This window comes from Rousettus aegyptiacus, unplaced genomic scaffold (assembly GCF_014176215.1).
Source record: "Rousettus aegyptiacus isolate mRouAeg1 unplaced genomic scaffold, mRouAeg1.p scaffold_m13_p_10, whole genome shotgun sequence".
Classification (NCBI taxonomy): Eukaryota; Metazoa; Chordata; class Mammalia; order Chiroptera; family Pteropodidae; genus Rousettus; species Rousettus aegyptiacus.
Genome location: NW_023416285.1, coordinates 86,442,251 through 86,460,111, shown reverse-complemented (window position 1 = coordinate 86,460,111; position 17,861 = coordinate 86,442,251). Strand labels below are relative to the sequence as shown.

At 33.1% G+C, this 17,861-nt stretch overlaps 1 protein-coding gene and 1 non-coding gene across 21 annotated transcripts in view; one reads left to right on the top strand and one right to left on the bottom strand.

Annotated features, from left to right (window-relative positions):
- The window catches only part of MLLT10 (MLLT10 histone lysine methyltransferase DOT1L cofactor), a 195,259-nt gene that overhangs the window by 25,571 nt on the left and 151,827 nt on the right, over positions 1-17,861 (top strand). The gene's annotated exons all lie outside the window — the stretch shown is intronic.
- LOC118608825 lies at positions 7,272-7,335 on the bottom strand. Its single transcript, XR_004953200.1, has one exon. It is a non-coding gene; the product is annotated as a small nucleolar RNA SNORD42 (small nucleolar RNA).

The following is a 17,861-nucleotide window of genomic DNA, read 5'->3' as shown; positions in this document are numbered from 1 at the left end:
TCAGGAAAGTTTCTTTTTACTTAGACTTTATGGAAAAATACTTCTTTTAATCTTCCTTGGCAACATGTGATAATATTTGTGGATGTTTGATAGCTTTTGGTGACTGACTTTTTTGGGTAGTGCTGTTTTCTCCCCAAACACTCCAATTTTTGGTCTTCTTTCTTGTATGTAAGGTTTTCTTATTTTTATTGTCAGATATGTGATTCAGAGAAAAATGGTATGCCCAGTATATGGACAATTAAAACCAAATGAAGTGAATATCCACATACTTAATAACCAAGCTTAAAAGGCAGAGCATTGTTCATGCCTTTGACCCCTGTTGTGCCTCTCTCCGATGGTGTTCCTTTCTTCCCCTGAAGGAAACAGTTTTTTTGAATTCTGTTAATTGTTCTTGATTCTCTTCAGTTTTATTTCTAAACAATATATTATTTAGTCGTGGTTGTTTTGAACTTCATGTAAATGGATTATGCTCTGTATTTGATTCGCAGTATATTTTTGAGTATTATTTGGTGCATGTAGCTACAGTTGATAACTTTTTTATTGTATAATATTTCAGCATGCCGAATACACCGCTGTCTATCTAGTCTACTATTGATGTACATGTAGATTTTTGTCAGTGTTTTGCAAATATGAACAGTTACTGTTGTGAATATTCTTATACATATGCAGGAATTTCTCTAGCTTATTGCTCTTCAAACTACTGGGCATATGACAAAAAGGGTCATAAAATAGATTTAGTGGAGAGCAACCAGCATTAAAAAATGAAATAGAACAGAAGAAAAAATTTTTTCAGTATCCTCTGTATGTATACACGGTTGAAATGTAAGACATTTTTTAGAGTGGTTCATGGTCAAAAAAGTTTGAGTGACACAACTCCAGGGTAGATACTTAGAAGTGGAGTTGTTAGGATGTCAGGAAGACCAGTCCATTTTCAGAAGTGGTTATTTCAGCTTATTTTCCCACCAATGAATGTCTTCTCTGCTCTATATGTTTAATATGTCAATCTTTTTAACTTTAGTCATTTTGGTAGTTGTGTGGTAGTAAGTCCTTGTGGTTTTCATTTTGCAATTCTCTGGTTATTAATGATGGTAAACCCCTTTTCATGTATTTATAGGCCATTTGGATTGTGTCACTTGTGATTTGGAGATAGCTTCTCTATGTTAGTGGTTCACTTTTTATTTAATGAAAAGTTCTTAATTTCAGTGTCAAAATTTTCAGTTCTTTTTATTTTATGGTTAGTTCTTTATTGCGACCTGTTAAATTTTTCCTAACTTAAGGTCATGAAATTATTCTATATAATCTTCTAAAATAATTTTTTTCCCTGCTTTTCACTTTTAGGTCTATAATCAACCCATCTGATTTGATTTTGTGTATAGAGTAAAATAGGGAGGAAAACATACATTTATTTTACATATTATACATTTATATATTTTATACTTATTATATGTAATATGTGTTACATATTAATTAAATAGGAACATCTGGTTGTTTTAACCCCATTCTTTCCTCTTCTGCTATATAGTGGTATTATATCATAAATGAGCAAATGTGGATTTGTTTCTGGATGTTCTGTTCTCTTCTTTTGATTTGCCTTATCTTTGTGCCAACACTGCAGTAAAAATGACTCTAGCTTGACCATCGGAATGGGAAAATGTATTTGCAAGCAATGCTTCCGATAAGGGCCTAATTTCCAAAATATACACAGAACTCATACAACTCAGTAACTACAAAAACCACAAATGATCCATTCAAAAAATGGGCAGAGGACCTGAATAGACGCTTCTCTGTAGAGGACATACAGATGACCAACAAATATATGAAAAGATGCTCAACATTGTTAGCTATTAGGGAAATGCAAATCAAAACCACAATGAGATACCATCTCACACCTGTTAGAACAGCTATTAATAACAGGACAAGTAATAACAACTGCTTGAGAGGATGTGGAGAAAAAGTAATCCTTTTACACTGCTGGTGGGATTGCAAATTGGTATAGCGACTATGAAAACAGTATGAAGGTTCCTCAAAAAACTAAGAATTGATCTACCGTATGATCCAACAATCCCTCTACTGGGGTATTTGCCCCAAAGACTTGGCAACATATATCCGAAAAGATATTTGCACACCAGTGTTCATGGCAGCATTATTCATGGTGATCAGGACATGGAAGCAACCCAGGTGATAGATGATTGACTTTTAGAACCTGTGGTACGTATATACAGTGGATTATTACTCAGCCATAAGAAGAGATGAAATACATGGATGGACCCTGAGATAATCATGCTAAGTGAAATAAGCCAGACAGAAAAAGTTGAAAACCACATGATATTACTTATATGTAGGATATAAACCTAAAAGCAATAAACAAACAGGACAAACAAACAGAGACTCATGGACATGGACAATAGACTAGTGGTTACAAGAGGGTAGGAGGAAGGGGGGAGGTAGACGGGGTAAAATGGGTTAAACGTGGTAACAGAAGGAAGTCTAACTATGGAAGATGAATACACAATGTAAATATATATATGCCTTATTGTTCAAATGTACAGCTGAAACTTACCAGATTTCATTAACCAATGTCACTATGAAAAAATTAATTAAAAAAAATAAAATGATTCTAGCTTGTAAGTGTAGACATGAATTATCAAATTAGCCATTCCCTCTTGTATTTATCTTTATTTTTTTTTAAATTTAATATCTTACCTATTGCTCTTTGCATTCGATAACCATTTAGAATCATTCTACAAAAAAATCTCTTTAGCATTTTGATTGGCTTTGCATTGATTCTGTAAACGGTAATCTCCAATTATTAGGTTTTCTTTTTTTCTGATAAAATATACACAACGTAAAATTTATATTTTAACCATTTTTGAGTATGCAGTTCGGTGGCATACTCAAAAATGGTTAAAATATAAATGATACATAACCATCACCAGGACCTATATCTAGAACTTTAAAAAAAATTATTTCAAAAATGAGGTTAACATACAGTATTAGATTAGTTTCAGGTGTACAACAGTGATTAAACATTTCTATACCTTATGAAATGATCACCCTAAGTCTAGTACCTATCTGATACCATTCATAATTATTACAATACTATTGATTGTACTTCTTATGCAGTACTTTACATCCCCATGACTAATTTTATAACTGGCAGTTTGTACTTATTATATGTAATATGTGATATCCCCTTCATTTTGTCCGTCTCACCTACCACCCCCATCTGGCAACCATCAGTTTGTTCTCTGTATCTAAGAATTTGTTTTTGTTTCATTCATTTATTTCTTTTAGATTCTACATGTAAGCGAAATCAGTAGATGTTTTTCTATATCTGGCTTATTTCACTTAGCTTCTGACTTATTTCACATCATTCATCACAGATGACAAGATTTCATTCTTTTAATGGCTGTGTAATGTTCCATTGTATATATATATACACCACATCATCTTTTTCCATTTGTCTATTGATGGACATCTAGGTTGTTCCCATATCTTGGCTATTGTAAATAATGCTGTAGTGTGAGTATAGGGGTGTGTGTATCTTTTGAATTAGCAGTTTTGATTTCTCAGATAAGTACCCAGAAGTGGGGTTTCTAGGTCATGTAGTAGTTCTACTTTTAATTTTTTGAGGAATCCCTATACTGTTTTTTATAGTGGCTACACCAGTTTACAAACCCACCAACAGCGCATGAGAGTTCTTTTTTTTCCACATCCTTGCCACTTATTCTTCATTGTCTTTATGATAATAGCCGTTCTGACTGATGCGAGTCGATATTTCATTGTGGTTTTGATTTGCGTTTCCCTCATGACTAGTGATGTTGAGCATCTTTTCATATGTCTGTTGGCACTCTGTATGTCCTCTTTGAAGAAATGTTTGTTTAGGTCCTCTGCTCATTTTTTAATAAGATTGTTTTTTTTTAATGTTGAATCGTATCATGAGTTCTTTATATATTTTGGGTATCAATCCTTTATTGGACATATTATCTAGAACTTTTTGATCATTTCAAACAGAAATTCTATACTTGTTAAACAATAACTCCCCATTCTACCTTCTTCCCAGCTTGCTTTTATGCTATTTCATGTCTTTTTTAAAATTAAATTTACTAGGGTAACAGTGGTTAATAACATTATGTAAGTTTCAAATATACAGTTTCATAATACATCATCTGTATATTGCATTGTGTACTCACCACTCAAAATCTGGTCTCCTTCTGTCACCACATATTGACCCCCTTTACCCTCTTCATCCTTTTCTCATGCTCCCAACTTTCTAACTTTATGACTTTGTCTAGTATAGATACCTATGTAAGTGGAATCGTACAATATTTGTCCTTTGTATCTAGCTTATTTCACTTAGTTTAATGTTTTTAATGTTCATCTTTTAACATACCATTGTAGGTGCCTTTTTATTACTGAAAAATATTCCACTGTATGTATATACCATATTTTGTTTATCCATTCATCTGTTGATAGACATTTGGCTGTTTCTCCCTTTTGACTATTGCGAATAATGTTGCTAATGAACATTGGTGTGCACGAATCTATTTGCGTCTCTCTTTTCAAATTTTTAGGGTATATAGTAGGAGTGAAATTGCTGAATCATGTGGTTATTCTATGTTCAACTCTTTGAGGAATGGCCAAAATGTTTTTCATAGAGGCTGCACTATTTTACATTCCCACCAGCACTGGACGAGAGTTTCAGTTTCTTTATACCTCCTCTAACTTTTCGTTTTTTTTTTTTTTTTTTTTTTTGATAAATAGCCATGTCGGTGGTGTGAAGTGGTATTTCCTTGTGGTTTTGATTTGTATTTCTCTAATGATTAGTGATGCTGAGCATCTTTTCATGTGCTTTTTGGCTATTCGTAAATCTTTGGAGAAATGCCTATTCAGTCATTTGCCCATTTTGTAAGTGGGTTGTTTGTCTTTTTGTTGTTGAATTGTAAGAGTTCTTTATCTAATAGTTTTAGGTGCCAAAACTAGTATCTAGTTCTGGGTCTGGACTTTTAGCAGATATATGACTTGCAAATATTTTCTTTTATTCTGTGGGTGATTTTTTCACTCTCATATACACAAAGTTTTAATTTCAATGAAGTTTAGTTTATTTTTTTGTTTTTTGTTGCTTAAGCTTTTGGTGTCATGTCCAAAAAATCAGTGCCAAACCCAGGGTCACAAAGATTTCCCTGACGTTTTAAAAGCATTCCTTAGGTTTTAGCTCTTATGTTTAGGTCTTTGATCCATTTTGAGTTAATTTTTTTAAAGAAATTAAAATACTTTAAAAAATCGAGAGTGGATGATTTTTTAGTTAATTTAGTAAATAAGGTAAGGGTCCAACTTCACTTTCATTGTTTTGCATGTGGATATCGTTTTCTCAGTACTATTTATTGAAAAGACAGTCCTTTCCCTATTGAATGCTTTGACTCCTTTGTCAAAAATCAGTTGACCAAGTATATGAGGACTTATTTCTGTGCTCTCTACATTGCTCTCGAGTCTGTTTTTATGCCACTTACCACACCATTTTGATTACTGTATTTTTAAATAAGTTTTGAAATCAGAAAGTATGAGGCCTCCAACTTGGTTCTTCATTTTCAAGATTGTTTTTGTTATTCAGGATCCCATAAGATGCCAAATGAATTTTGGGAGATTAGTGAATATTTGATCCTGTCCAAAATGTCCATGAAGACATTTGGTCCTTGTCAAAAAGGGTCCTTGAAATTTGGTCCTGTTCAAAGAATTCATTAGTATATTTGGTCCATGCCAAATAGGCCTTGCTATTTGGTCCTGTCTAAAACATCCATGCTTAGAAAATGTCGCTGGGTTCAAATAGCTGATGATGTTTGTTTATACTTTTGGTTTACAGGATTAATTCATAAAAAATACTGCTATGTTTTATTGATCCTGTGTCTGTATTGCCAATAGTAACTTTTCTTCCTTCAGCATTAATAGCACATATGGTTAGGAAGATAAAGATGGGTTGGTGTGGACCAGATGTCTCCATAGATGTTTTGGTTCGGGACCAAATATCTTCATGGTCATTTTTGACAGGACCAAATGTCCTGCAAGGATTTTAGGAATGCATTTTTCTATTTCTGCATAAACTGTTGTTGGGATTTTGGGTAGGGAATCTGTAGATCACTTTGGATAGTAATGACAACTTAACAGCATTGTCTTCCAATCCATGAACACTGATGTCTTTATATTTATTTGTGTTGTCTATAATTTCTTTCAGCAGCATTTTGTAGTTTTCATTGTACAAGTTCTTTGCCTCCTTGGATAGGCTTATTTCTGAAATTTTTTTTATGCTATTGTAAATGCATTTGTTAATTTTCTTTTTTGGATTATTCATTTACAATTATTTTTAATTAAATCTTTTATTTAAGTCAAATGTAGAGTCACATGAAGGTGTAAGAAATAATACAAGGAGATCTTGCATACCCTTTACCCAGTTTCCCCAATGCTAACATCTTGAAGAACTATAGGACAATATTGCTACCAGGATATTGAAATTGTTACAGATAACAAACAATAATTCCATCATCAGAAGGATCCTTCATGGTACCCTTTTTTATAGCTGTATTTGGTTCTTTACTGCCCTCAGGCTTAATCCCTGGTAACCACAAATGTGTTCTCCAGTTCTGTAATTTTATTACTTTAAGGATGTTATATAAATGGAATCATAGAGCATACAACTTTTTGGGATTGAGTTGTTTGTTTGTTTGTTTTCACTCAGCATAATTCTCTGGCGATTCATCCAGGTCATGAATGTATCAGTGGTTTGTTCCTTTTTAGTGCTTAGTATTCTATGTTATAGGTATACCACAGTTTGTTTAACCATTCAGCTGCTGAAGGATACCTCAGATGCTTCCAGTTGGGGGTTATTATGAATAAAGCTGTTGTAAATATTCATGTACAGAAGTTTTCATGAACATAGTTTTCATTTCTCTGGGATGAATGTCTGGTTGTACAATGGCCGATGATGTGCTTATTCTTGCCCTTATTTGCTGTCTGTATATCTCTTTCGGTCAAATGTCCATGACTTTAGCCTGTTTTCTAATTTGTTTGCTTATCTATTTGTCTGTCTGTCTGTCATTAGTCAGCTGGACTTAGTTTATTTTAGATGTTTCCAATTTTGTTGGTAACATTCAAACAGCATATAGTCAGGAGCCAGTCAAACATACGCCTTCTTTCCGTCAGGCCTGGGGTGGAGAAGGAAGCCTCCGTCTTTGCTGCGCTCACTGCCTTCTGCGCATTCTTCCTCTCTCAGTCTTCTGGCACATCAGTGGTTCCTTACTTACGTCATTATTATCTAAATAGTGATTTTTACATCATTTGCTTAGGTTTTTACTATTATTATTATTATTATAGAGCTTGACACTTCTTATATAGTCTAAATATGAGTTCTTTGTTAAGTTTGTGATTCGCTCTTTTCCTCCCATGCTGGAGCTTGTGTTTTCATCCTCATAATGGGCTTTTTTATGCAGTTTCTAATTTTGTTGAAGTCCAGTTTATGAATTTTTCTTAATATGGACCGTACTTTTGTTGTAAAATCTTATAACTCTTTACCTAAACCCTAAGTCCCCCCAAATTTTGTTTTCTTTTAAAAGTTTTATAGTTTAATGCTTCACATTTAAATTTATGATCCATTTTAAGATAATTTTTATGTAAGACGTGAGACTCAGGTGAAGGTTTTTTTGTTCATTTGTTTTTTGCCTATGGGTATCCAAATTTTCCAGTGCCATTTGTTGAAAAATTGCTCTTATACCTTGGTACAGCTGGGCATCTTTGAGTGTATGTCTGGGATTTCTGTCTGTTACACTAATCTATGTGTCTATCTCTCTGGCAGTACCACACTGTTTTAATTACTGCAGCTGCATAATAACTCTTTGAAATTAAATAGATGATTCTTTCCACTCTATTCTTTTTCAGAATCATAAGTTATCCAGTTTTGTTACTGGTTTTTAAAACTACCTATATTTTAGAATAACTTGTCTGTATCCATCTAAAAATCTTGCTAGGCTTTTGGTAGGAATACCATTAAACCTGAATATCCATCAGTTTGTGGTGAATTGACATCTTTATTATGTTGAGTTTCCTAATCTATGAACATGCTATGTGTTTCCATTTATTTAGGTCTTCTTTGCTTTCTTTTATCAGTTTTATGTAGTTTTCTGCCTACAAGTACTGTACGTGTTTTATGAGTTTATACCTAAGTGTTTAGTTTTGGGGGAATCAATTATAAATAGTACTTTATGTTTTTTCTTTTTTAATAATTAAGAAAACTTTCAATTACAGTTGACATATAATAAGTATTGTATGTTTAATTTTTGTGCCCAGATATTTATTGGTAGTATATGGAAGTAACAATTGATTCTTACATTTATCTTGTATCTTGCGACCTTATTGAATTCACTTATTAGTTCTAGAGTCTTGTTATAGTGTCCTTGGGATTTTTGATAGATAATGTGTCATCTGCAAATCAGGTTATTTTTATTTCTTCTCAGTTTGTCTACCTTTTATGCTTACCTAATAGCTCTAGCTAGAAGTTCTGCACCATCTTAAAATTGGTGAGAGTGAACATGTCTTGTTTCAGACCTTAGGGGGAAAACATTTACTCAGCGATGAAAACATTAAACAGAATGTCAGCTGTTGGGTTTTGTTGATGTTCTGTATGAACTGCAGGGTATTTACCTGTATTCTATTCCTATTTTTCTTAGGTTTTTTTTTTTTTTTTTTTTTAATCTTGAATGAGTGGTGAATTTTGTCAAGTATTTTTTCTACATTCAGATATGTAATTTTTTTCTTTATCCTGTCAAGGTGGTAGATTACATTAATTGATTTTGAGTATTTAATCTGCTTTGGAATAAGCACTATTGGATTATGGAAAACAATTCTTTTTATATATCGTGGGATTCTGTTTTGTTGAGGATTTTTCTGTCCATTTAGGAGGGATATTGGTCTGTAGTTTTCTCTTTCATACTCAATTTATCTGGTTTTGGTATTGACGTTAATACTAGCTTCATAAAGTAAATTGAGAAATGCTCCTTTTCTGTTTTCTGGACTTGATTGCATAGAATTGGTGTTAATTCTCTAAATGTTTGGTACAGTTCTCCAGTGAAACTGGGTGTTTATATTTCTGTTTTGGTAGTTTTTAAAGTACAAATTAAAATTTTAAAACAATTTTAGAGCTATTCAAATGATCAGTTTCATAATTGATGAGTTGGAGTGGTTTTTAAAATTTTTTTTGAGGAAGGGATCATTTTATCTAAGCTGTCAAATTTGTGTGTGTGAAATTGTTGGTAGCATTTCCTTATTATTTTGATGTCTGTAGGATCTGTACTGAATCCCCTATTTTTTTTCCTTACACTGGTAATTTATCTTCTTTTTTTTTCTTTGTCAGTGTTGCTAGAGGCTTATCAATTTTATAGATCTTTTTGAAGAACCAGCTCCTTGTTTTGTTGACTTTTTTATTTTAAATTTCATTGACTTGTCATATTTATTTTTTCCTTCCCCTTGCTTTTTCGCTTTTATTATTTTATTTTTTTTTGGTTCCTGAGGTGGAAGGTTAGGTTATTGATTTGAGACTTTTCTTTTCTATGCATTTTTATAAATTTCCCTCTTATCATTGGTTTAGCTCTGTCCCACAAATTTTGATACGTTGTATTTTTATTTTCATTCAGTTCAATATATATTTTTTCATTTTCCTTAAGGTTTCTTCATTTATTATTGTGCCACTTTGTAGTCATCTCTGGTTTCTGATGAGAAATTTACCCTCATTCAAATCATTTTTCCCCTATAAAGTGTTGTTTTTCTTTCGATGTGTTCAAGATATTTTTCTTGTCTTTAGATTTCAGAAGTTTAATTAGGATGCATCTAGAAGTAGTTGTCTCTGGAACGATCTTGTTTGAGAGTTGCTCAGATTCTTGAATACCTGTAGTTTTATGTCTTGCCGATTCTGGGAATTTTTCAACCATTATTTTTTTGAGTACTTTTTCAGTCCTGCTTTATTTTTTTTTTTCCTTTGTGGGCCTCTGATGACAAAACAACAGCAGCAACAACAACAACAAAAACTACAAGTTTTTGTTATAGTCCCTAAGATCCCTGAGGCTCTGTTTGGTTTGTTTTTTTTCCCCCAGTCTGTTTTCTTTCTGTTGTTTACATTAGGTAATTGTTATTGTTATATCTTCTGGTTCACTGATTCTTTCCCTCTCTTCATTCTGCTGTTGCGGTCATTCATTGAGCTATTTATTATGCTTATTGTACTTTTCAGTTCTGAAATTTCCATTTGATTCTGCTTTATGTTTTCAGTTTTTTGGTTTTTTTTTTTTTTTTTTTTTTTTTTTTTTTTTTTTTTTTTTTTGCTGAGGCTTTCTCTTTTCAGTTCTGTGCTCATACTTGCTCATTGAATCGTTTTTATCATGGCTGCTTTAGAATCTTCATCAGATAATTCTAACATCTCTGTCAGATGTTAAAATTACAAATACCTCTGTTGGCATCTGATTGGCTTTTTTCAATCTGTTTGAGATCTTCCTGTTTTTTTGACGTGACCAATGATTTTTAATTGAAACTTGAACATTTTTGCGACTTTGCACCTTAGGTAAAGCTGTTTTAGCTGGCTTTCTCTGACACTTGTCTAACAAGGGAAGAGTGTGGTTACCATCTCCTTATGCCAGGTAGAGGTTGAAGTTCAAGTTCCCCTCTTGACCTCTGTTGACATTTGAAGGCAAATGCTTGTTATTGCCAAGCAGAGTTGGAGTTTTGGCTCCCTGCCTGATCTCAGAGGACGTGGCCTTATTTACCACTGTGTGTTAGTGAGAGTCCTGACTCTGCTAGACCTCTTTGATATCACCCTAGTGTGGGCAGGGTGGGTTTCCCTCTTCTGCCAGATGGAGATGGAAGTCTAGGTTTTCCATGTTGTGTCCATTGACACATGGGGGGAGGATCTCATTACCAGCCAGTGAAAATGAAAGTTGTGATTCCCTATTTGACTTGTGCTTGCACTACCCCAGTGGGAGTGTTGGAATGACTCATAGTCTCATGAGGGTAGATATCTAGGTTCCCTACTTGAGCACTGCAAGAATAGGTCAGGCCAGTTTTCTTCTGTGCTGGAGAAGAACAGCTACTGTCTAAAAAGTTTTCTTTCTAGTTAATATGCACTGTTCCCCGTCTTTTGTCTAGAGAGTGAAGCCTTTTGTTGGGGCTTTTTTTTTATTTTTTATTTTTTTTGGTCTGTGCTTGTTGGTGCTTTCAGGTTTCTGACTTCTTCCATTCCAGGAGTGAGATATATTAGGCAGAAACTCAGGGATATCACTGCTGTGCTTGCTGTTCCTTGTGTCCTGTAGTCCCTAGCCAATTTGCCTTCTTTGCCTTCTTCCCTTAACCTTTTAGAATATATTTTTTTTATTTGTAATGTTTATGGTTTTTGTTTCATGCTTAGCAGACACAGAGAAAAAGACATTTGCTCCATACTCACAGAAATGAAGTCTAGCCTTTGATTTAGTTGAGTTTGCTCTATTTTTCTGTTTTATATTTCATTGATTTCTACTCTGATTTTTGTTTTATTTTTTTATCTCCTACTTACTTAAGGTACAAGGTCCTGAAGCCATTGATTTGAGTTGTTTCTTTTCTAATATAGGCATGAGTGCTTATAAATTTCTCCCTCAAGTTTTGTTTTAACTTCCACAAATTTTGGTAGGTTTTGTTTTCATTTTCATTTTTAAAAAATACTTTCTATTTTCTATTATTATTTCTTCTTTGACTTGTTGGTTACTTTAGAAGTATATTTAGATTCTAAATATTTGGGAATTTTACATTGATTTATAAACTAATTGGCAGGGTCAGAGAAAATTCTTTGTATGACCTGAAACTTTTAAATTTATTAAGAGTTGTTTCATGGCCTCAGTATGACCTATCTTGGCGAATGTTCCATATGTCTTTGAACAGAGTGTATGAGGTACTAGTTTGTGTAAAGTGTTCTGTAAATGTCACTTAATGTCAGTTTGGTTGTTATTATCATTCTGTTTGATATTGTTCAAGCTTCTGTATTCTTACTGATTTTCTAGCTACTGGTTCTGTCACTTAGAGAGCTTTATTGAAATCTCCAGATGTAATTGTAAATTTTTAAATTTCTTCTTGTAGTTGGTATTTTTACTTTATATAGTTTGAAGTTATTAGGTAAATAAGTGTTTAGAGTTTTTTAAAAAATTTTATTTATTTTTTTTATGGTGACATTGGTTAACAAAATCCAATAAGTTTCAGCTGTACACTTTAACAGTAAGGCATATATATGTTTATACTATGTTCACTTTCCATGGTTAGATTTCTTTCTGTCACCGCATATTTGACCTCCTTTCCCTACCTCCCTGCTTCCCCGCATCCCCTATTCTCTGGTAACCACTAGCCTGTTGTCCGTGTCCATGAGTTTCTGTCCTTTCATTTGCTGCTTTTCAGTTTATATCCCACATATAAGTGGTATCATGTGATTTTCAACTTTTTCTGTCTGGCTTATTTCGCTTAGCGTGATTATCTCGAGGTCCATTCATAAATGTTTAGAATGTTTGTATCTTCTTTATGAATTAAACCCTTTATTTTTGTGAAATGATCCTCTTTTTTCCAATAATGTTGATTTTCAAATCTTTATATGATACTAACATAACCATTTTAATTTTCTTTTGATTTTGTAGTATGTAGTGTGACTTTTTTCTCTGGCTGCTTTTAAAGATTTTTTTTCTGTATCTCTGGTTTTAGGTAATTTGATCTTATGTTTTGGTTTACATTCTTCATGTTTCCATTGCTTGGTGTTTATAATTATCAAATATGGCAAATTGTCGACATTGAGATTTTTTTCTGTATCTCCTCTGCGGCTCTAATTAAAACTATTTTGGCTTCTTAAAATTATCTCAAAGCTAATTTATTCTTTGTTCATTTTTCAAAGTATTTTTTCTCTGTGTTTCATTTAGGTTAGTAACTATTAACTTGGTTTCATGTGTTATAAATCTTATACAGTATGTTTTTCATCTTAGACCTTGTAATTTTCTCTAAATGTTCAAAATTTTTTATTTTTGCTATTTCTGCATAACATGTTTAATGTTTTCTCTAGCTTCTTGAACATATGGAATATATTCATAATAATTTTTCTAAAGGACTTGAGTAATCTATTATCTATGTCATTTCAAGATTGGTTTGGCTGACTGATTTTTGTTTCATTATGGTTGTAATTTTCTGCATCTCTATATGTCTTGTAAGTTTTTATTGACTTTTAGTCAATGTGAATTTTATCTTGTTAGGTTCTCTCTTTTAATATGCCTAAAGGTATTTTTGGACTTTGTTCTGCGAAATGATTAAGTTACTAGAAAACTGTTAGTTCCTTTTGGGTTTTGTTTTTATCTTTTGTTTGAACAGACCAGAGCTATGTTTAGGGTTAATTTTTCCCTCCTGAGGCATTACCCTTCTTAGTATTCTGATATGATATGAATTATTAAGTTTTCCATTCTGGCTTTTGGGAACAGGTATTATTTGGATCATTATATGAATTCTAGGTGCTGTTACATCTAAATCTTTTGGTGGTTCTCTCCTTGGCCTTGAATAGTTCTCTTACATGCAAATACTGATTAGTTATTCAATATATTCTAGGGTAAGCCTCTGTAGATCTCTTCATTTTTCTCTCTCTCCCCAGCTCTCTACTCAGTGCTGGTCTTCCTTGTGAGCTCTAGCCACCTTGGGTTCCTTGGACTCGCAGCTCCATTTCCTCAACTTTGGGAGACAGGCTCTGCCTGGGTTCCTTCTCCCTGTTCCACGGCCTGGAAACTCTCAAGGCAGTAAGCTGGGCAAATGTATGGCTCATGTCATTTGTTTCTTGTCTCCCAGGAATCACCGTCTTATCATTACTTGTTGTCTAAAATCTTTAGTGCTGTTGTTTCATACATATTTTTAGGTTTTTATTATTTCACGAAGAAGGTAAATCTGGTCCCTTTTACTCTGTCTTGACTGGAAGTGGTAATACCATTGTGGTTTTATTTTGCATTTCCATAATGACCGGTAATGTTGAGCACATTTTAATTTGCTTATTGATCATTCATGTGTTTTCTCTTAAGAAGAGTTTGTTCAAACTTTTAGTCCTTTTCCTTTTTTCCTTCATTGTTTTTTTCTTTCTTTGTTCGTCTATTTCTTTTGAATTGGAGAAGGTCCTTATATGTCTTAGATATACCTGTTCTAATATGTTGTAAGTATTTTTCTCCAAGTCTGTGGTTTCCTATTTATTTTCTTAACTGTGCCTTTTTTTTTTAAACTGTGCCTTTTGATGAGCAGAAATATTTAAGTCTGATGAAGTCTAATTTATCAGTTTTTTCTTTTGTAGTTATTGCTTACTGTGAGCTAAGACACTTTTGCCTAACCCTGAAGTCATGAAGGTAATTTCCTTTGTTTCCTCTAAAACTTTTTGGTTTTGCTGATTTATGTTTAGGTCTGCGATGCATCTCAAATTAAGTTTTGTAGGTTTTATTTCTTGCATATGGATATCCAGTTGTTTCTGCACTACTTGTTGAAAAGAGTCTTCTTTCCTCATTGGATTGCTTTGGTGAAACATCACATGGCTGCATAAATGAGCTCTATTTTAGGAATCTTAATTCTGTTTCATTAATCTATTTGTCTATCCTTATATCATTCACCGTACTATTTTGATTATTTGTAACTATATAGGAAGTCTTGAAATCAGATTTGCAAGCCTTTCAACCTTTTTTATCTTTTTAGAGATTACTTTGCATTTTCTAAATCTTTTACGCTTTCATTATAAATTTTAATATTAGTTTTTTGATTTCTTCAAAAAGCTAATGCATTTATAATTGCAGTTGCTTTGAATCTGTAAAATCAGTTTGAGGAGAAATAGACATGTTAGCAATGTCGAGTCTGCCTATTCATTAGCATGGTATAGCTCTCCATTTATTTAGATCATCTTTATCTTTTTTTCTGAGCATTGTTTTGTTTTCAGTCTTTAGTCTTGCATGTCTTTTGTTTTTAAAATTGTTTTTATTTTTCAATATTTTATGCTATTGTTAGTGGTATTTTAAAGAATTCAGTTTTTAATTGTTCTTAGTATATGGAAGTAGAATCGACATATATATTGACTGTGTCTTAACACATTAATTCTACAAGGTTTTTGGCAGATAATTTAGAATTTTCTAGTAGTTGATCATGTCATAAAACTTTACCTCTTTCTAATTTATATTCTTTTATTTTCTTCCTTTATTGCATATTCTTAAATCTTGTTCCTATTCCTTGGGGAAAGCATTCAGTTATATACCATTAATTATGTCAGTGGTAGGCTTTTTATTGACGACTGTTATCTGGTTGTTTTAAAATATTGGTTTTATTATTATTTAAATATGTCATGCAAGACTAATAGATCAGGAGAGGACTGCCATTAAAAATGGTTTGTTATACCCACAGATCCCCAGAGGGAAAGGTTCACCAAGACATAGGTGGACACATGGGCCTGCACTAAGGTCACTTAGGAGGCAGAGGGAGCAAAACAGAAAAAGTAAAGGGAAGAAGTAGGCAAGGAGTGGTAATCAAGTTTAGGGTTGTCTAGTTTCAATAATTTCAAGGGTTCTGTGGCATAGGGGCTTTCCCTAGTTGTCTGGTACCTGAGGTTATTAGGGCAGGGGAATGCAGTGGCCAGAGTGTAAATACATAGAGATAGTTGGGGGTATGGGCTCTGGATTGGGAGATTTGCATATGAAAACTATCCAAGGAGTTGTTTGCTGTCTCAGGAATTAGTCAGTCTTGGGAGGGCAGTCCCTCTAGGGTCAGCAAGCCTTCAAAGTATAAAAAATCAGAATGAAAGATATGATTAATATATACAGGTTGAGTAAGATCTCTTCTGTTCCTAGTTTTCTGGCAGCGTATAGCATGAATGGATTTTTTTTGTCAAGTGCTTTTTATGCATCTGTTGAGATGATTATATGATATATTAAAAAATTAATACGGTGAATTTCATTGTTTTATTTTGAAGTGTTATATAAACAGTATTTCTGAGTAAACTTCATTTGGTCATGGTTTATTGTCCTTTTTATATTTTGCTGGGTTTAAATTGCTAATAGTTTATTAAATATTTTGTATATATGTACATGAGGATGTTAGTCTAATATTTTTTTCCCCATCTTTAACCCCACCCCTCCGCACTACTTCCACCCCTGACCTATGGATCTTGGATCTTGCCATTTCCCCTTAAAGAACTGGATCTCTGAGGGTGGGGCGTCTCCGCCCACACGCTCTCACATGCTCTCGCAGCGTGCATCTGGGGCCTGGCACACCCGGGGTATGGTCCATGGCTCCCCCTCGGGTGTGAACCCAGGATCTTCTGCATGTAAAGCAGACGTGCTAACCACTACAGGATGGAGCCACCCCCAGTCTTAATTGTTTTGTAGTTTATTTTCAGGTTTTAGTATTGGCATGTTCATGATTAGTACTACTTATGCTAAACTTGAAAATGATTTTGGAAGTATTGTCTGTTTTCTGAAAGTGTTTGTGTGAGATTGATGCCAGAAAGCTTGGTGATTTGAAGAAATTTACCAGTGGAGAGTTCTGAGCCTAGAGTTCCATTTTGGGGGGAAGGATTTTGATAATGAATTCAATTTAAAGGGTTTTTCTTATTTTTTGTTTCATCTCGTCAGTTTTGGTAAGTTGTATTTTTTAAGGACATTTTTCGTTTCATCCAAGTCATTGAATTGGTTAGCATAAAGTTAATAATTTGTCCTTTTAATATCTTTGGATTCTATAATGATAATTCCTTCTTTATTCCTGATAGTAGTAATTTGTTGTGTGTGTTTTAAAATCAATTTAGCTAGAGGTTTATCAACTTTGTTAATCTTTCCTAAGGACCAGAATTGACTTTAAATTTTGTCTACTGTTTCTTTTTTATTTCATTTTTTTTCTGCTTTCATCTTTACTATTTCCTTTACTTTATGTTTACTTAGCACCTTTATAGGTTCTTTAGGTGGAATCTTAGGTCGTTAATTTTATACCTTTAGTTTTTTTCTAGTGTGGTCAGGGAACATACTCTGTAAGATTTCAGCCCTTTTACATTCATTGTGTCTTGTTTTGTATATGTGTAGTCTTTCATAGTGAATGTTGTACCATGTTCACCTGACAGGAATGTGTTTAATAATTGTGGTATTGCTTAAATTACCCATGTATTTATGGATTTTTTTTTTTTTGGTATCGTTTTGTCAGTTACTGAGACAGAGATGTTAAAATACCTTACTATTTATAGAATTGTGTATTTATCCCTTATGATAGTTCTGCCTCATTTTGAAGAATTGGTACTAGGTACACATTTATGATTATTATGTCTTTATTTGAGGCTTATTATCAGTCTCTTAAGTTTAGTCTCAACATTTAATGTAATTGTGTGATTGGATTTAGGTCTACCATTTTTGGTTTGTCTCATTTTTTTCTTTTAATATATTTAAAAATTAATATTTAAAAAACAACTTTAATGATAAAATTCACACATCTTATAGTTCAGCCACGTAAAGTGTACAATTCAGTGGTTTTTAATATAGTCACAGAATTGTACGGCTATCACCATAATCAATTTTAGAACATTTTCATCACCTCAAAGAAGCTCTGAGCCCATTAACAACCACTTCCCATTACCCAACCTCTCTAGTCCCTGGAAACCATTAATCTACTTTCTTTATTCTGGACATTTCATAGAAATGGAATTATGCAATATATGAGGTATTTTGTGAGTGGCGTGTTACTTTTAGCATAATGTGTTTAAGGTTCACTTAACATTGTAGTATATTAGAGCTTTATTTCTCATTCAGTAGTTTATGGATATTAGGTTTATATTTACATTTTGG